This window comes from Alligator mississippiensis, chromosome 10 (assembly GCF_030867095.1).
Source record: "Alligator mississippiensis isolate rAllMis1 chromosome 10, rAllMis1, whole genome shotgun sequence".
Lineage (NCBI taxonomy): Eukaryota > Metazoa > Chordata > Crocodylia > Alligatoridae > Alligator > Alligator mississippiensis.
The window spans coordinates 61,590,599-61,617,356 of NC_081833.1; the positions used below are offsets into that span (position 1 = coordinate 61,590,599).

General features: G+C 38.4%; 1 protein-coding gene across 6 annotated transcripts in view; it reads right to left on the minus strand.

Moving 5' to 3' along the window:
• Positions 1-26,758, minus strand: part of LOC102562823 (transcription initiation factor TFIID subunit 4) — a 214,010-nt gene that overhangs the window by 5,499 nt on the left and 181,753 nt on the right. Inside the window, exons 15-16 of one of the 6 annotated variants that reach the window (XR_002091939.2) lie at positions 17,420-17,681; positions 16,710-16,817 (exon numbers count right to left, since the gene is read on the minus strand). The exons of 4 other annotated variants lie outside the window; for them this stretch is intronic. The gene's annotated coding sequence lies outside the window, so the exon portion shown is untranslated. The remainder of the gene's footprint in view (positions 1-16,709; positions 16,818-17,419; positions 17,682-26,758) is intronic. One more of the 6 variants, XR_009455289.1, reaches the window with a different exon arrangement.

Consider the following 26,758-nt stretch of genomic DNA (forward strand, 5'->3'; position numbering starts at 1 on the left):
ATAAAAACAGTGCAAAATAAAACTCCACCTAACCCTTGCTCGGCCATGGGGTAAAGATTCAATAACATTATAAAGAAACGCAAGCAGTTAACATGGATGGGACAGAAATTAAGTTTTCCTCCCTCCCTTGCCCCCAGTTTTACTGAATGAACTAAAACAACACCAAGCATCCCTCGGAGCCAAACCGGCTCTGTGCGTTATGTTCCAGCGTCCTCTTCAACAGCAGGAGATTAAAATTAAACTCACAAAAATATACTAGTACTTTTAGTAAACGGAACTGCATAATTTACACGTGTGACAAAGGACATTTGAATGTATGCAGGAGGGTTTTCAATTAAACTAATTTACCAGTATTTTTCCCCCCAATCTGAAAAATTTCAAGTTTTAAAGATGTTAAATAAAAGAACTGTGGAAATATGCTCTGAGATACTTGCTGGGAAATGCTAAGATGAGGGCGAACAGAAGGCTGCATTTAATATTTTATCCATCCCTCCTTTACCAGAAAACAACTCAGTCTTGACATCTCTCCTTTGAACACAATCTTGAACTGAGGCTATTGCTTCTCTGTGACCCAGAGAGACAAGGCAATAATGATAAAAAGATCTACTGGTTTTCTTCCCAGGCTACATGGCACGTCCTTGTGGCAGACTAACACTTCAAGCCAAAGTCCAGAAGTGGGAATCGTACACAAAGTATTCAAAGTAAAAGCAAGATACGGATGCCTCTGGCTCCCAGGGTTCCTGATTGTCACGTCTAAGGCGGGCAGGTGGGATGAGGGTTACATTCCTGTATTTTGACATTGGGATGTAGCTTCAGAAGCACACGGCCCAGGTGAGAGGTTGTGGGTTGTCCAACACTGGGTAGTGGAGCGGGGGGAAGGAGATGGGTTGAAGATATGGGGGGTCTCTACCTCTAAGCCCTTCTCTGTCTTGAACTCATACAAGACAGAGAAGGTTAGGAAATATATCAAATCGACTGATTTTCAGAATATGAACCTTTTGTGGTCAAAAGTAGTATTTCAGAAAGAAATGAATCAGGATCTTGGAAGAGGACACAAGCAAGTGAGCCAAAGCTTGCCATACTGCAGGCTGGATGGATGGCGACTGGCTGGGAATAACAACTTGGAGACTGGGGGAACAGGCTAGAGTTACATCAGCCCTTTCGTTTGATGGTAGATGACAACTGCTTTTAAATCATATTTGCTATTTTGCTGTCCTGTTAAACTTGTCTGTCTGAAACAAGACAGCAGTCAGGGTGACAAGAGTATTTTCCCAACCGCTCACCCTGAGATGAGACTACTTCACCTGAGGCTACACCCTGGGCCAGAGCGCAAGGCAATCATTGCCCTAGGCACAGCAAACTGTGCCAATCAGGATCCAAATCTGGAGGTTGCAAAGGGACATGCTAGTGCAGCAAAGTCTTAATTCAAAGCAAATGCTGCACTCTCCAGTAACAGAAGCACCCTCCTCACTGAAACGGAGCAGGAACTGCTGGCCAAGCCTTTTCTATGAGGGCCTTTTCACGCTGGACTATGGACCGCATGCTTTGTTCTACCAAGATCCAGAAATGAGGGCCGTTATGGGCACACTGCATGGTTCTCCCTTCTTGGCCGCATCCAAACGAGCGCAGCCGTGCAGAATGTGGCGCCACAGACACATCTGCAGTGCCACAAACACACGTTCAGCTGTTCTCCATGCTGCAAAGGAGCACCACAGCGAGTTTTTTTCACCCCTGGATATCTGGAAATCACAAAAACCCACACAAAAAAAAAGCAAAAAAAGTAGAGTGGGCCATGCAGGGGCACCACTCAAAACCAGAGTCTGGCCAGCCAGCCACTGAATAGCAGGATTGCTGCTTCTGAAGCCCCAGAAGGCCCACAGGACTGCAGGTAAGGCTGCTGGGGCTAGCCCAGCACTGGCCCCAGCCTCCCCTACCCCACCCAGGGTAACTTGCTGTGCTTCAGAGAGCGCGTGGCACAGGCGTTCCCCAGGGGCAACTAGCAGTGGCGCAAGGTGCACCGACATTAGTTGTCTGCAGGGAACCAAACGTCCATGCTCATCTGGACGTGGCCCTTGTGAGCATCTGGGAGAGGGCTAGAGATAAGGGCACAATGAAGGGCTTTGCTAACTGAGGTATAACAAACAGAATTTTGTTTGTTATACCTCAGCTAGCAAAGCAGCACGTTTTAGCAGGTCAATGCAATTTTCAATTACTGTCTGTTTTTTGATGAGGAGTCCCAAGGCAAAGGAACGATGGTCCCAGTGGGCGCATCTAAGCGTGATGCTAACTGCGCAGTAGCCTAATAACACTGCGCAGTAGCATGCCAGGCAAAACCCGTGCTAATACACTAGTGCACAGTATTATCAGGCTACTGCTCAGTAAGCATCACTAAAAAAACCGTGTGCCAGTGCTACTGCGCTGTAATGTGCGTTACTGCACATAAAATTAGTACTTGGTTAACCAAGTACTAAACTTAATGCGCAGTAACTACAGCATATTAATGAATGTGTAGGCGCACCCAGTAAGGGTATTTGAGAAACAAATCTTAGCAAATGAAGATGTAGGGATGGAAGGCAAAGCTACAGATACTTAGGCAAAGATCTTAAGGAAACCTGGCACTTTTGTGCCAGTAAGGTTTAGCACAGAAAATGGAGACCTAAGCTCAACTGCTTGTTCTGATCGTGGCTTTGTGTATGACTAAGGAAAAGACACCTTTTCCTGCACACCCGCTCTCTCTTTTGCCTCAGTTTCCCCATCTGTAAAATGAGAAAACTTACTTCCTTTTTAAAGTAAATTTAGATCTTTGGCTGAAAGATGTTTCAGGCCTGCAAAGCAGTTACCATGTATAATTAGCTGCAGCTATGATAAGCACTTAATGAAGCTACCAGGGTGACTATTGATTTCAATGGAAGCGGAATCAAACCATTAATCAATATAAACAAAGAATGTAGTAATATGTAAATGGCTATCAGCACCTCTAAAAAATATATTACATAAAATTGTAATTTCAATCCTACAATTAGGTCTGCATGACATGGTTGCTCTATAATTGTTCTCACAAAAGACTCTTCACCAACCGATTTTCATTTCAAAATGTTTTTAGCCAAGTAGTGCAGTTGCTTCTAAATGCTCAGTTCTGGCACGCGTTTCCTTGCTACACCCTCTTGGATGCAAATGCATTTCATTTCCCCTGGGCATATAAACACACACCTTACCCTGCAGTCAAACATCAGAAAAACTGATTTGCACAAGTATTTACAAGTGCCTCAAATACCAACACAATTGCAACATTTCACAGACACTATGCAGTAATTTTTAAGTTACGAAATAATAAGAGGAAGGTAAAGTACAGTAAGCCATGGATGTGGAGAGAAGTCTCTCAGTAAAAGTGATTGTTTTAAGTTTATAATTACATGATGTGACTCAAACTAAGAAAAGTGGCTGCCATGCAAAAAGAAAGCTATCTGATGTACTTGCTTCTTGCCTTTATTATGTTAAACAAAGCCACATCTGGAGGGCCATTATAATGGAAATGATCTTCTTTGTTACAAACTGCATCACCCCAACAAACTTCCAGTGGAAGTAGATTGGCAACTGCTACTAATTTGCCCACCTAGCCTTTCTTATAAGAAAACTATAAAAGCTTGGTCTGAACTCTTGTAAAAGCTGGGCATGCAACATAATTTCAAAGAAAACAATCCTCAGCTGTATCAGTCTGCCTGAATGGAAAGAAGCAAGGCAGGTTAAGTCTGAAGTGGATACAGGCTATTTAGTTTGCCTGCTAAAGGGGAATTAATACAGGTAGTCATTCTCAGAGTGAAGTTAGTCTTCTTTCAAATAATTTCAGTTCCCTAATCAATTCATTGCAACAGGCCCAGGCATAAATTCTGCATGACAGGGGGGAAGAGAAACTGAAGCTCTGCATAAACAGAGGTCCATTTCGTGTGTCACAGTTAGAAGTCTTTCGAAGATCTCTCTGTGTTCTTGACTCTGCACAGCTGGGATATCCAGAAAATCAGATGATTTACATCCTCCAGTTTCTTACCAGATGCTCAGGTTGGCCTCTGCATTCCCCATACTTCTTTACTGGTTACTAACCTACTCTTCCTTTGCCAATATCTAAGTCCCCACACATCTTGCAGCTACTACAATTCATTGCTTTGCTTAGATTTGAACTCAATTACATATTTCCTTGAAAAAGAACTGTAGGATTTGGACCACACTATTGCACTAGTAATTCTATACGGAATATCCTATTTATTCTTTCTATCGTACACACACACATTTTCATTGTACCTGGAATGTTTCTCCTATGTTTAAATCAAGTACTGCTCCCTTCGAAATGATGATCTTGCCAATTTTTCTGGCATTCTGGCTCTCTCACTTATACTCATCTTTCAACACAAGTTTACATTATAGTACAAATCGCTTTGTATTCTTGCCCACCTTCCTCCAGTCCAATAATATTGCATACCCCCTGAGCTGTCCCTTGTGGGGGAGGCGCCATGGACAGTGCCGTACAGGTACGTGCTGAGGGCATCATCACTTCGTGTGGCTGCCACACGCTGCCAGCTCCATATTCCGGCTGCTCACTGCCCACCCCCCCCCAGGCTGATATGCCCTGGGCCCCGCACACCCATAGGGGCAGCTCTGCATATCCCCATATTTTTCTTCACTGGGAAATAATAACTTCAAACTGCTCAAACATTCACCCCGATATCCTTTGCCTTATCTTTATCTTATTATACTTTTAATACAATGATTTAACAGCAACTATCCCACAACCTTCAAAACCCCAACTGGAGTATTTTTGGGGCCTGCAAAGCAGACTCAGATATTAGATTATGTAATCTCACTCTTCCAAAAAGCAAAATGAAAAAAAAATGAAAACCAAAAAGATTAAGTTTTAATACTTGTTTAAGAAAAAAACAATCTTACAAATGTGAACCATGTAGCTCAATGCAAAATCATCTTCTTGACTGAAGAAGAAAATCATCATCCGAAACAAAAGCTCTGAAAGTGAATTGCCCTCATTCATCTCATCTGACTTGTGGTCATCTCACAAGTGAGCAGTGACGGAATTAAGCCCTAAATACTAGTACTGTCAGTTTGCAGGACAAATTGTTAGCTTGAAAATGAGATGTTAAAATCTGAGGGTAAAGTATATTTTAACCATGGCTATGATTTTGCAATTATCAGAGAAAACAATTAATGTTTCATGCGACTCAGGTGAGGCTATAAGGAGTAATGAAGGATCACCCACAGTGAGAACTGATTTTATCCCTTGGCCATTTATTTCCAGATGTCTTAGCATTGTCAATCCTAGTTCTTTTCAATCCAAGATTTTTGTGTGTTGGTTTGTTTGTTTAAAATTTCCCTTCTTTGAATAAGTTCCAGAAGGAGGTGGAGGACTGCTCCAACACAGGCTGGGCTCAACTGCTGCAGACATTAGCAAGTTCATGGGAGTGCGTACAGCAGGGAAACCGTCTGGCTAGGACACAGAGGCAGTGGACTGTGGAGGGGAACAGAGTGGAACAGGAGGAGTTTTTTCAACATACAAAACTTTCAGTACTTAAAGCTTCTTATGTATTAGAGTAGTAGTAGAGTAGAGATTGTAGTAGAGTATTTGAAAATACTGTCAACATGGAGGAGGCTCCATTTCCTTTCTCTCTCTCTCTCCCCTGCTCCCCCTACCTCTTCTATCATTAGTACCATCTTCTTTTTGTGCCTCACTCTGATGCCTTTCAGATGCTGTCCAAGATTTACCATGCTCTACTGCCTTCCTCTTTCACTTCCACGTCCTTTGCAGCATTTACCTTTCCATACCCTACTCAAGTCTTCCTACCACCAAGGAACTGCTTTTTATACCCTGGACACCCACTCATTCCTCAGGACTGCACAGCAACCCTCTTTCAGCCCCAATCCAATACCCTGCATAGCCTCTCCATACCTAACTCTTAATCCCCAAACTCCATTCCTGATGGCTTGGCCTTTTCCTGCCTCTGGTCCATCCTTCCCTCATTCTGCCTCAATGCTCCTCAGTATCTTGCTCTCAGCCCAGATGCCAACCCCACCCCATCTATCACAGCAGCCCAATCATGAAACCATAAAATAGTTTAGATTAGATCTTCAAGGATTCTTAATCCATATCCTTGCCAATCCAGTTGCCCATCCCTATACACTCTTTTCCCTGATACACCCTCAGTTGCTCCTTTACTCTACACCTCTCATATAGCCCTTGATGAAACTGCAAAGCCCCAAGTCAATGCCAGGTCATCTTAGATTTATAAACATTAAAGTGATAACAAGCTACTCTTTACAAAACTGAAAACAATGTTTAATCTCTCCTGCCCACATGCCCAAATTGTTGTCCCTATCTGCCCCTTCCTACCCCAAAATCAAAAAACAACATTTTAAAGGCCCTTCTCCTCAAATATGGTTAACAAAGAAACAGAAATTGAAAGTCCAGACCAAAAACGCAAGCCTATTATTTCAAAGCTCTCTTTACATTTTTTTAAGCCAAATTTCTAGAAACATCTTTGCTGAGGGAAGAGATACAACACGAACATTTTCAGGACAATCAGCTTCATTTTTTAGCAAACTGATATTAGTAAGTACAACTAGGTAAAAGGGACTGAAAAAGAGAACTCTCTCAAGTACATGAACTGGGGATATAATGAGAACAGGAATGTGTCTGCAAGAAATTTAACAGTAACATTCTGAATACAATATAGCCTCTGGAAAGAACAAGCCACAAGCCCAACTAACAAAGACTTGAACTAATTATATCTTGGTATGACAAAGATATGACCCAACATTCCATATCAATAAATAACAAAATCTGGACAAATTCCTCAGATGATATAAAGGGGCATAATGATTTACCCAAATGTGCTCTTCAAATGCTAATCATCTCTTAAGTTTCATATCCTGTTAAAAGTTGAATACCATTCAGAGTACCTAAGGGAGACTGGAATTTACAAGTAAATACTACAATGCTCTATCATCATCTTTGCTTAATTAGAAATCAATTTTAAATAATATAGTTATTAATGATTTCACATAAATTATATGGGATGTTAAAACCAAGACCGTTAAAAAATCAGAAGGTCTGGGGGCCAGCACTGTTTAACTAGTAAAACAGATACTATAGTATATGATGACAAACAAGTCTGAGAGAGATTCAAAAGAGCTCCCATGCACAGAACAGCAGAAAGCCTGTGATAAAATTGTTTGGTACCAGTTTCCCCACAGTTGACAATGGTAAGCATATTCACTGAAATCTTTTATACAAATAAATACCAGAAAACAAAATGCCACAGCTACAGAACAAACGTATTTTCCAAAATACTAGCCAAAAATGGAGATTAATGATGGGATAGATTTTGGCAAAGTTAAACAAAAGTCAGTGAAGTGTAATACATTCAGTATCTTTGGAAGGGAGCTGGCATAACCAATCAAAAGCAATATGAGAACCTGAACAGATGATGATGGAGGGCAACAGAGCAGAGATACACAAACACACACATGCATACACACCAAAAGAACTTAAATTAATTAGCAGAGGCAAGTAAAAAAAAAATGTGGGCTCAATAGTACAGAATGATGCTACTGGCCTATTTTTACCATTGGCAATAAGATATGAGAAACAGCTAGCTCTAGTAGAAGCAAGTGCATTATGATACAACACAACATGAGCATTATAAAATGCGAGATGAATCTCAAGCCCAGAGGCTCTTTAGCACCACTCCAAATCACAACTCTCTGCCTTCATTTTTCTTCTTTGCTACCATTCCACTTCTCCCAGTATTTCTGATTTGATTAACCCTTTTCTCTCCTTATTGTCTGATATTTCCATTTCCCCCCACTATAAAATTAGATACATAAACTACACTGAATAATAATGATAGAAATTACAGATTGTGGGCCAGAATTCCCAAAGTGTTCTGCACCATGCAGTTCCCATGAAAACAATGGGAACATGACAACAGCAACTAAAAGGGAGCTGAGTTCCTTTGAAAATTTAGTCTAGGTTATGGGTAACATGGATTTTTTTTTAAATCTAAGCCGAAATGAATGACAACAGAAACTAACCAGTAATTTAACTTGTAGACCACTTTCCCCCAACCCATCTATAAGCATCCTCAACAAGTTTTAATGGAATGACCTTCCTTAGGTTTTGCCTTTAGGAATCACCAGTGATCTACTGACTTGGACTAAGCTCTCTGTACCCTAATTTTGTTACTTGAAGTTCTGTAGTCCAGTTCAAACAATTATAGCACTTTGATTTTCCTGGCTTTAAAAACATCTTCACTTTGGTATTCTTGAGAAAGTATTTTATTCAAGTAACATTTTCATCTATATTTTTCTGGTGTTGTGAAAAATATTTTAGGATTGCTAGTTTTTTCTACACAGGGTACATATAGTAGTACCTGAATGTGGCATGCAGTAACATATGGTATAGTAGGTTAGAACCATTTACCATCTGTTCTATCTGAACTATAACCTTTATAATCCCATATCAGCTTTTGCCACTAACTACTGCAGTTCTTAGATCTTGGCTTCTACTTACCCTTTTAAAATTAAACTGCAGCAAAACGGATGGCTAGGTTATATGCTGTTCTTCTGAAGCCTTCAAAGCTCCCCAGTTGATATTAGATGGGGTTCTTGGGCCAAAAAATCCTTTAAAACCAAAAGATTCTACTGTATGCCAATTTTTTTTTCAATTAACAAGGAAGACTGTAACCAGGACATCTTTTACCATTCTCAAAAGACTTTACAGATCCTGATAGCTTTATTAATTTACTCATGACAAAGAAGCAGATTTTGCCCTGTTTAGGCCTTATCCTGACAGGTGAATTGCCTGCAACAGGATTCATGCACACTTAGCACATCTCAAGATCAGGTTTATGTTTTTTCATGGAAGTTCCCTGCACTTGGCTCTGACTCTAAGCAGTTCATGGCATCAAGTAATCTATTCCTCTGCTTTGCACATGACACAGGATTACTACTGAGGCATCAGACTGGCACTCCCACAGCTTGAATATTTTAATATGAACAAATATAAAACTCAGATTTAAAAAAAACCCAATAATGCCGCAAGTTGAAACAAGAAATTGACAAATGATCCAAGACAAATAATTTTTACTAACAAAATGGAAGGCTACTGTATTACTAATAAATATAACCCCAAACCTGTTCTCATAGGAATGGTCCTTCTTTGGAAAGCAAAGATATACAGTTGACTGATGAAAATTAAAAGCTAACTGCAAATATATCAAAGTTCAGCTAAATGAGTAATGCTTAGTACGGGAAAAAGTCAGAAGGTTCTCAGACCTAGGTCTTTGTTTATTTGTAAAGTTTTACTAGATAAAAACAATTAATAAGTCTTAAGGTTCAAAAAAAGTTCCAGTGGAGCAGTGTTGTCTTCACTTCCAGGTTAAATAAAAGCTTGTATTTCAGAATGAGTAAAATCTAAAAGGTTTAAGAGATATGTTACCAACAAAGCTGATTTCTTGGTCCCACTAACATCCAAGGAACTTCTACCATTAACTTCAATGGCTAAGTACAGACAGTCAAAAAACCCAAGGCTCAATTGATTCAAGCTTGGCAGGCTTGTCTTAAAATGCATAGATTGAACAGATAAGCAAGTGAACAGACATTTACTTTTGATTCTGGAAATGCAGCCACATGCCTGCAGTGGCCCAGACTCCTTGCTCAACTGGGGCAGACAGCCTGAGCCAAGGCTAGCCTACCTATCTTGTGAGAGGGGGTTTGTGGGGAAGGTGCAAAGTATCCTGGGATGCTGGGGGACTGAGTTAAATTGAATCTGGAGGGGATCTGGGACAGAAGTTAAACAAACCAATTTAATCTAAATCTGTTAAATCTAATACAGCAAAAGCTTTGTTATCCAGCACCCATGGGGAGTGGGGGGTGCCAGATAACCAAATACGTTGGTTACCTGAGAGGCCCAAACAGGCGTCTTTGCCTGTTCAGGCCGCTGCCTCTCCTACCATGTCCAGGGCGCCGCCGCTTCTCCCGTCACGTCGCCGCCCCTCCCACTGCGTTAGTGTGCTGGGGGACAGGGAGGTGGGCCCCATGCAGGCTGCTATGCCCTGGGCCATGGGGGCTCAGCAAAACTGGAAGTGCTACGGTGGGCACTTCCGGTTTCGTTTTTAACCTTACAAGCTGTCATGCCGGTTAATAGAGCATGCCAGTTTGTAAGGTGCTGGATAACAAGGCTTTTATTGTACTACATCCATCCTGGTTTATCTTAAATTGGTTTTGGCCATTTTTTAAATGGTTTATGCACACTGAACTTCAGCTGAATTACAGATATGAACCAGTTTCTGATCACTTATTCTCGTTTGTGGGTTATTTCTGTCCTGAACCAATGACAACAGAATTTGACTCCACTTTATGATTTGCAAATTCTGCAAGACAGATAAACTAGTTTCAGCCATCAACAACTGTGCTAAAGGTGAATTTAAGTATGAGCTAATCTTTGTCATATTGAAGTGAAACTGTTTTGCTTACATAGATCTATATTTTGTTCCAAACCATTCAAGTGTGATACCTTGGCAGGTTCTCCAAGATACTGAGAAAACCTTGTAGCACAATACTTTTTCAGGAATGATTCTATAAATTGAAGGAGGAGTTATTTCTTGCATGATAGATGTTTTGTCATCCATGTTTAGTTTCATGCTGATGTTGGGTTTTTAAAGGGAAGGTTTCAATTCTAATTATTTTAGAATAGCTTTTCTGGCATACTGCACTTCAGTTTTAAGTCAATCCTCTGTCTTTCCACCAAAAGGGCATGAGAATATTGAGCTAAAATACAGGAAAATATGCGTGGCCTGGTTATAATCTGTTCCACCTTTATAGAAATATTATTTCTTTATCATATTAGAGAAAACTAATCACATCCATAAAAAAATAGGCACTTCTGGTTTTATTATATTTAATAAAGAATTAGTATTTGACAGAATCATTTCCTGTGGATGGTGAAAATGAAGGGGAAATCAGATATGAAAATTACTGTTCTTCTCTAAAATCCAGACTCAACTCAGAACATTAAATTATAATACCTCAATATGCTTCTCTTTTGACTTATTATCCATCAATATCATTTCATGTCTAAGTAGTAGCAAAGGACCCAAGCAATAAATTTATATAGGAATACATTTGTGAAAGAATTTTCTACTAACTTTTTCTTTTTTTTTAATAAATAAATGACTTCTCCATTTTCAAATATATGACTTCTACAAACATTCTTACCTTTATGGTTTCTGTTTAGTGTTTGAACTAAGAGAGACTTAAATTTCTTCTGTGTGTGAAGATTCAGGACATGATATAATTTTACTTTTTCACACATGAGTAGGTTAAATATGTTATTCAATGTTATCTTGAGGCACAAACAAAAGGCATGTAGGTTAGAAAATCAAAACTACATGCTAATGTACTACCTACTTCAGATATTTTGTTTAATATGCAAATGATGACATCATGAAAACAATGCTGGATTAAATTGCATTGTAGTTGTAATAAGTCTCCCACATGAAAATAGGTCAGTAATAGTATATGCTTCATACATAACTTCTAGCACATAAAAAAATACTTTTTCCAACCTTTTATTGGGGAAAAATGCTTGATTTTTATTTTTGGAATGCATGCTAAAATGCTTCTTTCCTCACAAGTACAATAGTGATAAAAACTTCAATGGGTAACAATTAGAGTATACGCTTCACTTTTCCTCCCCATTGCAGGAGGATGTTATCTTTTATATTTTGCAATTCTCTTTTGCATTTAAATATTTCCTACCTCTACATTAAAAATGCCTTTTATTATGCAGTTCCACAGGCTTTCTCCTAGGTTGGCACCCCCAGAGCTTAATCCTGATTCACAAAACAAAAACGTCTAATTACCCCAGCTGCATAATTCATTGGCCCATAAATAGAAGTTGGCCAACTCGCGATCTTATCTGAGAGACTCTACAGAGCATGTCTGAGGAGCTCACTACACCAGGGAAGCTTTCATCAAGGCTGAGTAGCAATAAAGTTCCTGCCAAACAGTATGAAAGAATTTTGCAATCAAAAATAAAAAAAGAGGGCATAATGTTCAGTTACAACTGCCCAGGCCTCTCCTCTTGTCATCACCAAAACTGAAGAGAGTTTCATTTTTGCAACTCAGAACTTTATTGTCCTTAATGGCTCAGTCTGCTTCTAGGTAAGTTGCTTGGCAAGGTACTCGGATCAGATTCATGACAAGCCATAGTCACATGTAGCACACTAAGGTACACACACTTCATTATTGGGACTAAATTATTCAACTCTGAAAACTTAGCCTACTAAAATGTCCAGCACTTTAAAAATACTCCAGTGATATACAGTAATCATATACAAGTGCAAAATGAAGAAAAGGTATTATCCGATGGAAAAAAAACCAGAATACAATTATCAAGAGCTCCTTACTTTACATAAATTTTTCATACCATTGCAAATGGTGTAATGTTGATGAAAAGCTATGTAAATTCACACCACTCAGACAGACTTCCTAATGCAGCTCAGCAGATCAAAATCTTATTAGCACTGTCTGTCTACAGAATTTCTTCAGGTTTCTACTTTTTATTTACCAGATTTCCTTCTCAAGTTTCATATGATCTTTAAAAAACAGCATCTGATTCATTTGTTTAATATATCATGGTCAAATAAATAAGGCCCACTATATCACAAATAAGACAGAAGACCTGGGCCACCCTCTAGTTCAGTTAGTGACATATCTCATAGTTTCACATGAATCTTAAAATAAAAAGAAATTACTTTCACGAGTGCAGTGAAATGGTTTCTATTCGGGAAAACCTGTACTATAATGATGAAGGTTGGCCAGAGAACAACAATCTTATTAAGAAATATTTCAAGATTACAAAATTTATGCTTGTTCTGCATCACAACTGCACGAGACAGCCTTCGCAGCCCAACAGGACCTGGCCTTTTCCCCATACACCAGGCCACGCCTTAACAACTGGGCCAGACAGAAGATTTTTCTCACTAAAAATAAAAGAGGCCAACTCATTTTTGACATGGTCTCCTTTCAGAGGCCATCTCGCCCTGGCCTCTGAAAGCATTTAACCAAAAATGGCTTTGAACCTTATCCATTTCAACAATGTTTGGGTTTTGACAAAAAGGTACTTATTTATTTGTTTGATTTTGGATAGGAAAAAGCTCCTCCAAGAAACTTTCAACCAGTTCTAAGAGCTTAATGTTCTAGGCCTGATTCTCTGACAGTCTACTCACGTAAGTACTCCTTACTCATGCGAGTACCCAAAGGGCCAAAAGGACCATTCCTTGACAGGTTTGCAGGATCTGGTCTTTCCAGTATAATGAAAACATATACCAACAGTACTGGCCAGGACAGTGGTTTACCTGACCATTACAGGTTTTACTCTACAACAATTATTAGCTGTGGAGTTTACCCCCCACCCTGCAGCGTGGGGTTTAGAAGACTGAAAATAAGAAGGAAAGCTACTTGAAGCCAGATTGTGCCCTCCTAAGCAGGTCTCCACAGCTATGTTTGAAGGGCCATGTCATATACTTCAAGTAGTAATTAACAACAGAAATGTTTGGAATAAACAAGTAAGAACAGGGCATTTGAAAAAGAGTTAACAGATGTCCTTAACATTGCTGCTGGCCTGATAACATTGCTGCAGTAATTTATTTGATGTGGAGTTTATTTAGCTGCTACAAACATATAGAGTTATAATAATCATAAGCAGGTTGCATTAGGCACAATACGTACTGGATATACAACATAGTGTTAAATTAACTCAGAGCCTGTATACTTCCATGATAGCATATGCACAGTACCTTCTATATTCTGACTTTAAAAAGCTGACAGAAAAGCATCTTATAGACTCTGCAATGAAAAAATATTAGAATTCTTTTAAATATAATTTCATCTATATTTTGTGAGAGCAAACAGATTCGATTCAAACACCAAATACTGGCATACTTCAGTAAGCTATCAGCACAGCAGTGCTGCCTTTTTTCCCTTTGAAAAATGAAAGAATTAAATTCAAAACAAACAACTTCAATTTAACACCAAACTACAGGATAACCAATCTTAAAAATGTCAAATTGTAATGGATCTTAATACCCATATAAAACACAAAAATAGTGGCATTGTTCCTTGGTAATGCATAGCAACCTTACAGAATTTCAGTGAAGGAGAAAGAAGGGAAAAACACCTTATTACTTCTAACTCCTGCGAGCCATTTTGGTCTCCAAAGGTTTTAGACTGCCTGAGGCCATGTGTCTGCAGTGTTTCGGGAAATGACTTGCCTTCGCACGAACACTGCTATGTTCTGCAGCACTGCTGCCCCCCAGCATCCCCGCTCAATTTCTGTTTAACTCTTCCTTACCTGTATCAGCCTCTTTTTTTTTTCTTTTTTTGAAGCAAGATTTGAGAAAGGTTTGGGGTTTTTTTTTCTTAATATTGCTTTTCTGCCAACTTCTCTCAGAAATACAAATAAGAACACAATTTATCTCCACATACCTTTAAAAGAAAAGAGAATTGCAGAGTTTATGCTCTGCAAAGCATTTGCTAACTGAACTAGTATAACTAGCTACGATCACAGATCTCTAAAGTTTGATATTGTTCAAATGTTTGTATATTTTGCCTCAAAAATAAAGAATTAGTTAGGAATAGGTTAAAAATATCCTCATAAAACACTAGTGTAGCACCAGCAAAGAGCTTGAAAAATGCTTCAACTAATATTGTATTTAGATTTTTAATTACATTCCAAACACTGCATTATATGCCATGACTAATTCTTTGGCTAAAGCCTCATTACTACTAACTAATTTGTCTGAGCACCAGTATATTAAAGGGAATAGGAAATACCTTATCTCATAGAGGCGAAGGAAAGAGATTTCTTCCTACTGATAATTTGCTAAAGTAACTTGGGCAAAATATTTTCCCCCTCTTCATTTTCTGCACAAATTCAAGTCTAGACACTGCAAGCTATTTTGTTTCATAGGTTAAAAAAAATACCTTGAGAAAATTCCTAGCCAAGGTCACTGCTGATTGACTCAAAATATGACAGAGCATGAGGCTACTAAAATATTCTGTTAATCTCAGAGACTGAATAAGCAGCACTAACTAAGAGGAAAATCAATATAATACTTCTCAGTGAGGAAGAAAACAGAAAAATAGTTTAGCAGTTAAGTGGTTAATGCAATTCCTAAGTGTTCAGCAATCATTGCAATTTAGTGCCATTTCGATTATTACACAATAAACAGACCATGTTGTCTGGAAGCAAATTTTTATGAGTATAGCTGAAGGGGTTGCAACTTATTTAGCTGCTGAAACTCTAAGGGAAAGAACATTTCTGAATGCTAACACTACAGATCAGAAATATACAGGTACACTAGAAAGGTTATTTTTAGGTCACTACTATGGTAACTAACCACACTGACCTTTAAAATTAGTATGCAGTTAAAGAAAAATAAAGTTCAGTAAAATGTTCTTTAAAAGGATCTTCTTAATAAACAATATTTCACATTCTTATAGTAGAATATGCTATCCATTTTTAAGCAATTAATTTCACAAAAGACTATCATAGCAACCCAGTCATGAATTCTGCTAAAGCTGGAAAAACTTGTAGACTGATTTACCTACCATAAATGTATGTTTAAAGGTAAACTTTTTTAAAATTAAAATTCATTACATTTATTTTTGTGATGTTATCACAGCACAACAAAACAGAGGTTAAGGCGGTGTTAAGACTCAAAGTGGCCAAAGCAATGTCTTGTTTTGGCCCAATTCTCACCAAAATACAGAATTTAAAATTGATTTCAAGGGCAAACTGTGCCTTTGAATTAAGAAAATTGAAGGTTATTCTTTAAAAAGCAACCAAGAGTCAGGTTAGGGAAGAAGAGAGCTTAATAAAAGGATATTAAGGATGTATGGTGGGCAGCAATGGGGCCTCAATAAAAGAAATACTATACTGATGGAAAAATACTTCTAGGCCCAATCTTGTAGTCTTTACTCAGGCAAAATTTCAATTAACTTAGAACTAGTCCTTTGTAAATAAGTAATGTTACCTTAGTTGTATGTTTCATCACTCTGCTAGGCAAGAAACAGAAGTTCAGTTTTGGTGGATCAGAAACGTACGTTGGCTAGTTCAATAACACACCCATTGAGAAGAGTATTTTAACAAGCAACATCATATTCAGCACTGGCAAGATGCAACATTATCCTGCCTAATTACAGATTTCTGAATAGAGATTTCATTTATTTTAATTTGACTGAAATCAGCCTTTCAGTGAACAGCTTTTAGAACATTCCAGGATACTGATTAAAAAAGACAGATAAAAAATAGACTTTTTTATTTTTTTACTAAATCTATGTCACATTTTAGATGTCATTTTTTGCTCTTCTAAAATCTCTTTTTTATTTCCCTTAAAAAAAAAAAAAAAAAAAACCTTGAAAAACCCAGGCTGTAGTTAGTATTTTTTTAAGATTCCCTAGATGCTTATTGGTGATATTTACCACTAGGCAGTGGTCACTGGTATGCCAAACTGGCACTACAGCTTTTATATTTATTTAGTTACTGTGGTATACATGCATTGCATTTAAGACAGAGAGCTATCCATTGCCCAGTTGTACAGATAGGTAAAGGAGAATGAGTAGCCATCGTTTATCTTTATTACCTATAGTACTGTATCACCTTAGGTCCCACTTGAAACTGAGGCCCTAGTATCTTAGGCAGTGCACAAATGTATGGCAAGAGAGACCCTCAACCCAGAAAGATTTACAATCTAAACATAAAAGACAAAGAGCAGGAGATAAGAAACATTACAATATTTTCTTGCATTCAACCCCCAAAAGTAGCTGGGGAAATTATGAGAAAAGGGCTCCCCATGGATCTTGGAATTTGGCAGCCAGGTGGGGGAAGGGGGGCAGGGGGTGGGGAGAGAAGGCAGAATGGTTGCAGTGTTAATGACATGGCTCTGGGAGCCAAATTTCTGGACCCATAGGAGAAACCCCCACCCTCTGCAACTGCACACTGAATCAGGCTTGTGTGGAGTTGTTCTGTGGCTGGGGTGCTGAGTCTTACAGAGCACATAGCCCCAGACCCAGCATGCCAGGCTTAAAAAAATAACAACAAAAAACAACCTTGAGAAAATTCCTGCACACACACTCCAGAAGCACGTGCCAGGTCAGACCCAGTACGGTGAGTCTGGACCTGTAAGCCAAGCTGAACCCGGTGAACAGCTCCAGACCCAGTGTACAGGGTTGAACCTGCTGCATAGCGCCAATGCCAGCATGCCATATTCAGCCCTGCCATGTGGCCCCAGCTCTGGCATGCTGGATCAGCCCCCAGCCCCTGCCCCAGAGACCCCAGACCTCAGGTACTTACCTGCACTCCAAGGTATGATTCTTTTTATTCTTCAGCCCTTCCAAAAATAGGGTGCAGATTATAGTCAGGGGCATTTTATATGAAAGAAAATATGGTAATAACCCCATGTTAGAGATGGGGAACTGAGGCACAGACACTTTAAGCAACCTGGCCATCACACAGGAAGGCTGTGGCACAGAAGGGACGTGAATCTGAATCTCAGCGACTTTACTGTGTTCCACGTGTCCTCATACTTCTGATGAGTCCCATTATAATGAGGAACCTAAATACAAACAAGAAGTCTAACCTTATGCAACCAGATTTGAACATTTATCTCAATGTTTTTACAGAGTTACAATTTTATTGAGAAATATTAGATTAAATGGACATGTTTTGTGCATTGCGTAGCTGTGCTTCAAACAAAGCATACAGGTGATATGCCAAAAATCTCTGCTGGTATGTATTTCCAAAGTAGTAAATGGAGTTACACCAACAGATAAATTGTTTCCCTACCTATCTTAATTATTTAGTTCATTTCTAACAATATTCTGCATATAATATACCTGAATAATTGTTACAGGGTAGCTGCATACAGCAAAAGGGTCTCTATGCCAAAATGTAAACAAACATTTTACCCCTTTCTTTCACTCCGAAAATTTCAGATCTCAAATACACATTCAATTAGCTCCACCTTTTTATGCAGTTATTTTGATGGTAATAAGTAATCAGAATTGTCACTTTCTGAAAGCCAACCAAAATTCTGAGCATTCTTCCTTATATCTTTTGAGCCAATCCTATTCATAGCTCCTGGCCATCACAGCAGCTTATTTAAGGGACAGAAGATTGTAAATGTGCCAACCAGATGAGAATGTTAAGCAGGAATAGACCTAGCTAACACAACAGGTAGACTTCTTATATGGAACATGTTCATACATAATACCAGAGCTTGTCTAGATCATCATTGAAGATGACCAAGAAAGCTATCCTTTTAAGCTTTATTATATAGTACGACTTCCAAATTAATGTTATGTTAAAAAAAAAAATCAAAATGTTTATTTGGTTATAATTACTTTCAATACTGCATTGCTACTTATATAAGGCAGATTACTTTGAAGTACTGAACCTTATAACAAATTATTTTTAACAACTTGAAAAAAGAAAAAGAATTTGAAAGTGGGGAAAACTCATATTTATGTAAATTAATTCTAAATGTATACTTTTAGCTATCCTGAATAGCCCAATCTGATACAATACAGAGAAACTAGCAATTGGAACAAGTAGAAACAATTATGGTAGCACACTGATAAAAATGCTGTTGGTTAACTATACAGTTTGCTTTAAAACACAGATTTTACTTGCCATAGACCATCTAGGAACCAGTACCCAGGGTTTAAAAAAATACCTACTCAAAGAACACAGTGGGTTAATATATATTTTATTTCACCCTTTTTAGTATGAAAATGTATTTAAAATACAATAAAATGATATGCAAGTCTAGAGACTACATAGAAAAATCCAAGAATGTCAAAAGAACAAACTTTTTAACTCTGCAGTTTTTATTTTATTATTAGATGCTATTCCTAACTTGTTAAAATTGATCAAATAGAAAGCTCTGAATAGAGAAAAAATTAAGCCAACTAGAAAAGTGTGACTTGGATTTAATATTTTATAATTGCCAAGGGACATACTGAGATCAATGAATTTTTGCCCGAGATGAACGTCAGAAAGAGATGTACTTCAGTCTTTTAGGGAACATTGGTCTATTTAATTCTTGTGTCTGATGCATGTGAAATATGCCTGTCTTGGCCTTCTTTCTTGCCTTGAGGCCATGCTGGAGGCAGACATTACCACTTTTAATAGGCCGCCATCTGAGGAATGGCAAGGGATCCAATAACCCATCGACTCTAATGGATTTGCCTGTTTATTCACTTACACCTTTTTGCAGCTAATTTTAGTTTTGCATGCTGAGTTGTTTCACTTTAAATTAAATGAATAGAAACAAAGGGAAAAAGACTGTGCAGCTAATAAACCATGATTATTTTCGAAGTTCTTCTCAACAGGATCCTCCATATACTAAGGTATATCATTTCAGAATAGAGTCACTGCTGTGCTTTTCCACTTGTTGTCCAAATTAACATAGGTTCTTTCAAATTTAGTGAAACAAAAAGTAGGTTATTATAAACTCTTACTGTAGCAGTATTAACTACTCAGTTTATAATACTGTGATTGGTTTGAGCTGTAGGTTACATTACAAATTAAATTATTACCAGCAAAATGGTATAACAATTTAATCTAGCCCCCTATCTGTATTGTTAGAAGCCCAGGTTTTTTGTCAGTTATTGTAAGCTGCTCTGAGTTCTCCTGGGTAGGGCAGGATATACTACTACTATGAATACTACTAATAATAATCATGTCAACTGCAATGTTTCTATATGCAAATATTTAAGTAACATTGTTTAGTAAAAATATCCTACAAGCTTTATTTTGAAGAAAAACAAACAATGTATGCAATGTTTTATTAGAAATATTAACTCTAAATTTGGCATGGATTATTTGGCTGCTCAGTGAAAGCACTGTTCTTGCTACTCTTAAAGAGGCCTCTTCCTCCCCACCCTCCAATTGGTACTTCATGAAAAGCACTAACTATTTATAACCCACTGAAAATCCAGTGTTTCAGCAACTGCCTTTCCTGGGAAAGGCTGAATTAAATTCATTTCAGATGTCAACAATGCCATTCCTAGCCGAGCCACAAGTAAGCGCTGTAGCAGGTTGCGAGAACCCTTTTTCCAGAGGCTTGTGCGCGCTTACTGGGCCTGTATACTACATGCTCTCGCATACAAGATGCATCCCCCACAAAAAAAAATTGGGGTATTAAGTAAGGGAAGCTGATTTTCTGAATGGAATAGAAGCACTCAGCTTTGATTCCTGCTCTAATTCAGGCAACTCAGGGAGTCAATGGCTTCCTGTTCTTCACTCCAGAAGTGTAAATGATCACTTCTTTTTTTTTTTTTAAATGGCCTTGATGTTCCACTAATCAAACTAATTTTTATTAGGACAATGTTGCGGTCTGCTAGCTGCTTCTGGTCTCTCTCTTCCTATTTGACAGCCTTGGAGGCTCTTTTCAAAATCGCAGATCCACCCTTGGAGAGCAATCTTCTTTAACAGCTAGGGTTTCTGCTTTAGTTAAGCAGAAAAGGGAGGGTGAGTCAGCTGAAGATTAGGCTTTGTGACTGTTCTATATAACCCTAATTCTAGAAAAAAAACAAATTTCTTCATTCTGCCTTCAAAAACAAGGTGCGTATTACATTCGGGAGCATATGGTAAGAAAATATGGTAGTGCTAGACTATGCCAGTTCAGGCAGAGAAACTGCAGACCAACAGACCTCATCTCTCACCTGGCAACAAGTTTTTCCCAGGATACAACCAATTTCAAGAGCCTCCTGTGTATTCCCACTTTCAGGAACTGCATTCCTTAGGTCATTTAGGTTTAGACTCATAACTATCTGTATCCACCGAAGAAAGTATTATTATGGCATTGATCATTCAAATCTAATTGGAAGCTGACTGAGTTCTTGAGGATATAAGCAGAAGAGAAGGAAGGGCAGCACCTTAGAGGTTTCAAATAATATGACTTCTGCTTTGTGTTTCATCATCGAGGTACTTAAAATAAAGAAATCTTCAATAAACACACCAAGAACTAAAGAACCAACACCCAGTCTTGAACTACCTCAAATTTAAAAAAATACCTCTGTATCAGAAACACACATCGTGGGTTAAAACACAGCAGCACTGGGCCATCTGTTTCCTTTTCACAAAAGAAGCTTAAAAATGTATAAAATCTATAAAGCATATATAGCAATTTGCCATGTGATTTGTGGAGCAAATCATAGGTACATGGCCATGAAAACCAGAACACAGTTACATAGCTATAGTTAAAAAGTTACATAGCTATAGAATAATTATTTTTTTCCAAATCATATTTGTAGACCTGGATACTAACTCCCAGACACAGTGTGCAAAGAAAAATGGGAACAACAGACTGAAGTTGGGATTGATTTACTTCATTAGCTGGGATTACAAGTTTAACTTACAAACCAGAGGTCAAAATTTCTCATTAACAAGGGGGCCATGAATTGCTGCAGGGCTTGGTTCAAGAGGAGACCACTCTTATTACTAACTACACATTTCAATCTGTCTTTGATGTTCTCCTTCTACCCTCCTCCCTTTTATTTTTTGGCAGAGGAGTTGATTTTAATTGTAGCTATACAACACAGCTCAGTTTGCCTGAGAGCCAGCCTCCACATCTGCAGTGAGTGCAGTTCTAGTGATATTGGGTGCAGTCCATAGCTTAGGGCTAATTTTAATGGCTCCCCTTTTCATACAAGGCTCAGATTGTTTTCCACGTGATTCCTGTTAATTTAGCTGCAGGAAAGGGCATCAGTTTTCCTTGTGAGTTTTTGATCCATACTCCTAAACTAGGTGAAATGTATTAAAAGAAGAGAAATGATCGCAAAGTGAGAGATTTTATATTCCACTAACTCCTTAACCCCTCCCCCAAACTGTAAATTTCTTCATATTCCAAACAGAAAAATAATATTTAAACAGACTATTTTTATTCACCATTTCTGCTTTAATAATCCTTTCGTTTGTCAAATGCTGATATGAAGCTGTTGATGTACTTATGGCTACCATGTAATGCTAACAGTTAAAAAAAAAAAGTAACAACCTAGAATATTAAAAACCTATATATTGTATATTTGTCAAAACCTCTGGATTCAAACTAAGATTTCACAGTATATTTAATAAAAAATAAGAGTTCTGTATACTATGGCAGCAGATGGCATAGAGTCCCAGCAAGTAATGAGATGCTTAATGTATGTTTTCTGTTTTTGAAGAACAGCAGTGAAATAACTGAAAACACTCAAAGGTGAGGTCTTCTCACCCATCTGAAAAAGTGGTCATTTTATAAGACTTAACAAAGAGTTTAACTTTTTTTAAAGAGAAAACATGTTACTGAAAATGGCTGTATTATTAAAACGTTTATAATGCATACATAGTGATTATCAATCAAATGGGGTTCTATGATCAAATTAATACTATTCTGTTTTTAACTGGGACAACGTTTAAAGAAATATATGTTTAAATTCAATTTGTATGCATTATACTGAGCTCTTAGCTGTAAGAAATGCCACAGATGTCTTAATGTCCTTTTAACAAAAAACCTATGGAATATCAATCTGCTAAACATTCAATGTAATTTAAATACAGAAAAAAATTGCAATCAGTAAGGGTAACCCAAATAAACTTGCACAGAAACTGAGATATATAGTTTTAATTCAGTGAAAGTGTCTCCTCTTTGCTTACATACACTTATTTTGACTGCAAAAAGATATCATCTCTAGCTTCATACCTATTCATTACTACTAATAAAAGGTAACTTTGCACATGGTGAATTCATACAGGTTTATGATGCACAACCCTGTGCTGAATACAGGGGAAAAATTAGGTTGGTCATTTTTATTTAGGACTAAATGCAAACTCCTCTGCTTATTCCAGAAGACAAAAATCTCCTGCATACCATTAAACTGATCTGTTGTGCTGTGTATATACCATTTTCTACTGGGTCAGTTTTGGCTTCACATGTAATTTGCAGAAATACATATTTTCAACCAATCCCTCTCTTTCAGGATTTATATTAACAATTCTTTTAATACTTAATTTTCCATGTTGCTCCAAAGCCTAAATGAAAACGCTGAAATATAAGCTTTCAACAGACACCCTGAACTATCAGTATATTAACTTTTTCTGGTAGTAAAGTCAGACCCCTTTTTGTGAAAGTCTTCTATTCCTAGTTTGTAACTAATCTGCCTGCTGGAACTTTGTAAAGACCCTTTGTTTGCTTCTGGATGTAAGATTTAGTGAGAGACAAAGCTAAGCAGTCTTGGTTGGCTATCAGTTTCATTCCTTTTGGCAGCATAGGTCAAGACACTGGCCGTGACTTCAAGTCACCTTTACAAAATCTGCTAAAGCGTCAGTTTCGTCTTATCAACACAGGGTGCAATGGCTACCTTTAAGTTTCAACAGGGGGTTATCTTAACAACTAGACATCTTTAAAAGGTCATTATTGCAGTCTAATTTCAAACTGGCACCAAAATGAAGGGTTGTCTTTGTATGGGATTAATTTTAAAACCTCAGGATTTGATGTCAGTGGGAAATAACCAGCGTGGGACTCATAATGCTGCCTTCTCCTGCTTCTGGCCAGCGCCTAGGGCTAATTTCTTAGGAGATGAAAACTATGACAAGCCCTTCAGTTAAGCTGAAAGCAGGCAGCAGTCCAGTAACACCCACAGGCCTTAGAGGCATCCTGTGACCCCCTTAGAAAAGTCACATTCACTTTGCTCTTGAGAAAGGAAAAATAGTGCTAGAGGCATTTTGTTTTAAACCATGTGAAATAAGGAAATGTGAGGATGTGAAAATGAAGTGAAAAAAGTTAGAATTCATTTCCTCCCTTTGCAATGGCTTAGAAGCAAAACTGGTTCATTTTGAAAGAGTGTGTAAAAATCTGATACATTCACCAGTAGGCAGTGTCTACAAAATGCTTAAGGTAAAATATGTAAATATGTAAAATAATCTCTTGAAAACCATCTCCTTTTGTGCTTGAAAGCATTTTGTAAAAGCATCTTTATTTCTTAGTAGCATTAATAGACAGCTAGAAATAAAAGTTAGTTTTTGACAAAACAAAAACAACAACAAAATTGAAGGCATTGAAAGAAAAGAATAATTTTGAAATAAATCTTCATTGTGATGGAGAAGAAAAATAATGTACAATTTCCTTGTACTTCTGCTGCCCTTTTAGTATTAATCTGAATAATAATAAAGTAACATGTAAATTAGAATTTCAAAATTTTAAACAGGGTTATTTTAACTATCTTAGACTTAAGGCAAAGCTAATCTGCCAAGTCTCCACTGTCATTTCATTCTAAAACTGTACCTTCATTTTTTACTACTATTATGCTTTTTAACTCAGACTTGCTTTTTATCTCATAGCAAAGCAGATCTAACCTAATTTCCTCTTTAATATGTCAGAGGTCTACACAAATGTACATTCAGACTGTTTATTATTTGGCTAAGCACTGCTAACCTTGTTCCAAAATACTCTTGTTAATAAAATGTTGTACCTTGAACTGTTATTAGAATGCAAAAATAAAAGTACATGAATACTTAAAACATTTTATTCTTTGGCCTGGATTCTTGAAACATCTCCATTTTATTAAAAAAAAAATGAGTAAAAGGAAAATTCATTAACATGAATATAATTCACAGAAAATCTGTTTCATTCCAATTTATAAGTGAAGTCTCAATCCATGCAAACAAACTCTTTGCATTAAAAAAAATAGCCTTTAATTTATTTTTTGTTTTCTCTGGGTATGTGTGTGTATCTGCATTGAAGGGAACAGGATGCAAGGGAGAAGAGAGGAAAGACAAAGGTAAAAGGTGGTGCCCCGAAGCCAGCAAGCAACCCAACTGAGTGATTGTTTCAACATAGGACCATGGTGGGATATATACTTTTCAGTTATAGGAAAATAAACACTGCATCAGATTTCAACACATTCATCTTAAGCTTTGAATCTTGACCAAATACCAAATATATGAAACTAAAAATAAAAGTAGGTACTAGTACTTGTATGGTTACATTTCAACATGGTGCAATACAAACATAAATTTGCTCTTGCAAAAGGCCCTAAAACGCTGTCTTAAGTATCTACTGTGAATTCTGGCTGTTATATAATAGGGTGGGAGTCAGAGATAGCCATCTTTACCACAAACTGGAAATCAAATCTTCTCAACCCCTGGCCCCTTAAACTTTAACAAATCAGCATTTGAAGGAAAAAGGGGAGAATCTGATAATGGCCCTTTGGCTCCAATCAACTGTAATGTGCATCAGTATTGGAAGTGTGGTGGCTTGCATCTAGAGAATGGAACAATGGGAACTAACCTGACAATTAATTACTTTATTCCTACTTCCATCCACTCAAAGCTCAACATTTTGCATACCGTGTTTTGTTGAACCAACTGGGGGGAGGAAAAGATACATTTTAATATGTCATTCATTTCTCCCCTGGTTTTCTAGAATGCCTTCAGCTCTCTTAGCGAAATCAATTTAGACAGGGCATGACTGGACAGTCACCTTGCTGTGGTCACCTGACCACAGTTGTCTTTCCTGTCTGGTGCAGGGGGCTGGACCCGATGATCCTCCGAGGTCCCTTTCACCCTTACAATTTATGAAACTATGATTCTTAAAATGTTCTTGCCTTGGTTGGTCAAATTATGAATTCTCACTGTCTGCATAAATTAAAGCTTCCCATGCACAAGCTTAGGTCTCTTCTAGCTCGCATTGTTGTGGATAACAGCTGGTGACCAGAAGTCCCAGCTGGAAACATGGGACACTGCCTCCTCTTCCCCCTCCCAAGTCAGCACACATGGTGCCACTGCAGGAAGAGGCAGAGAGGTATGCTGCAACAGGCAGGCAGGCAGCTGCTGTGTCATAGACTGATAGAAGTAGGGTCAGAAGGGACCTTGTAGATCATCAAGTCCAACCCCCTGCCCTGGGCAGGAGAGAAAACTGGGCTCAAATGACCCTAGCCAGGTAGACGTCAAGCTTCCTCTTAAAGACCCCCAGGGTAGAAGCCATCACCACTTCCCTTGGAAGTTGGCTCCAGATCCTAGCCGCCCTGACTGTGAAGTAGTGCCTTCAGATGTCTAGTCTAAACCTACTCTAACAATTTGTGGCCGTTATTCCTTGTTACCCAGGGGCCTCTAGGGGGAACAGGGTCTTTCTCAAACCCTGCTGGTCCCCCCTGGTGAGTTTATAGATGGCCACCAGGTCCCCCCTCAGCCTTCTCTTGCAAAGGCTGAACAGGTTCAGGTTCTGTAGCCTCTCTACGTAGGGTCTGCCCTGCTGTCCCCGGATCATGTGGGTGGCCCTCCTCTGGAACCTCTCCATGCTGTCCACATCCCTCCTGAAGTGCAGCACCCAGAACTGGACACAGTACTCCAGCTGCAGCCTGACCAGTGTCGCATAGAGGGGGAGGATCACATCCTTGGACCTGCTCATGATGCATCTGCGGATGCACGACAAGGTAGTTAGCCCTCCTGACCGTGACCTCTCATTGTCGGCCCATGTTCATCTTGGAGTCAATAATGACTCTGAGATCTTTTTCTGCCATCGTGCTCTCAAGAAGGGAGTTTCCCAACTTATAAGTGTGCTGCTGGTTCCTACTGCCCAAGTGCAGCACCCTGCACTTGTCAGTATTGAAACCCATCCTATTTTCATTAGCCCACCCCTGTAACCTGTCCAGG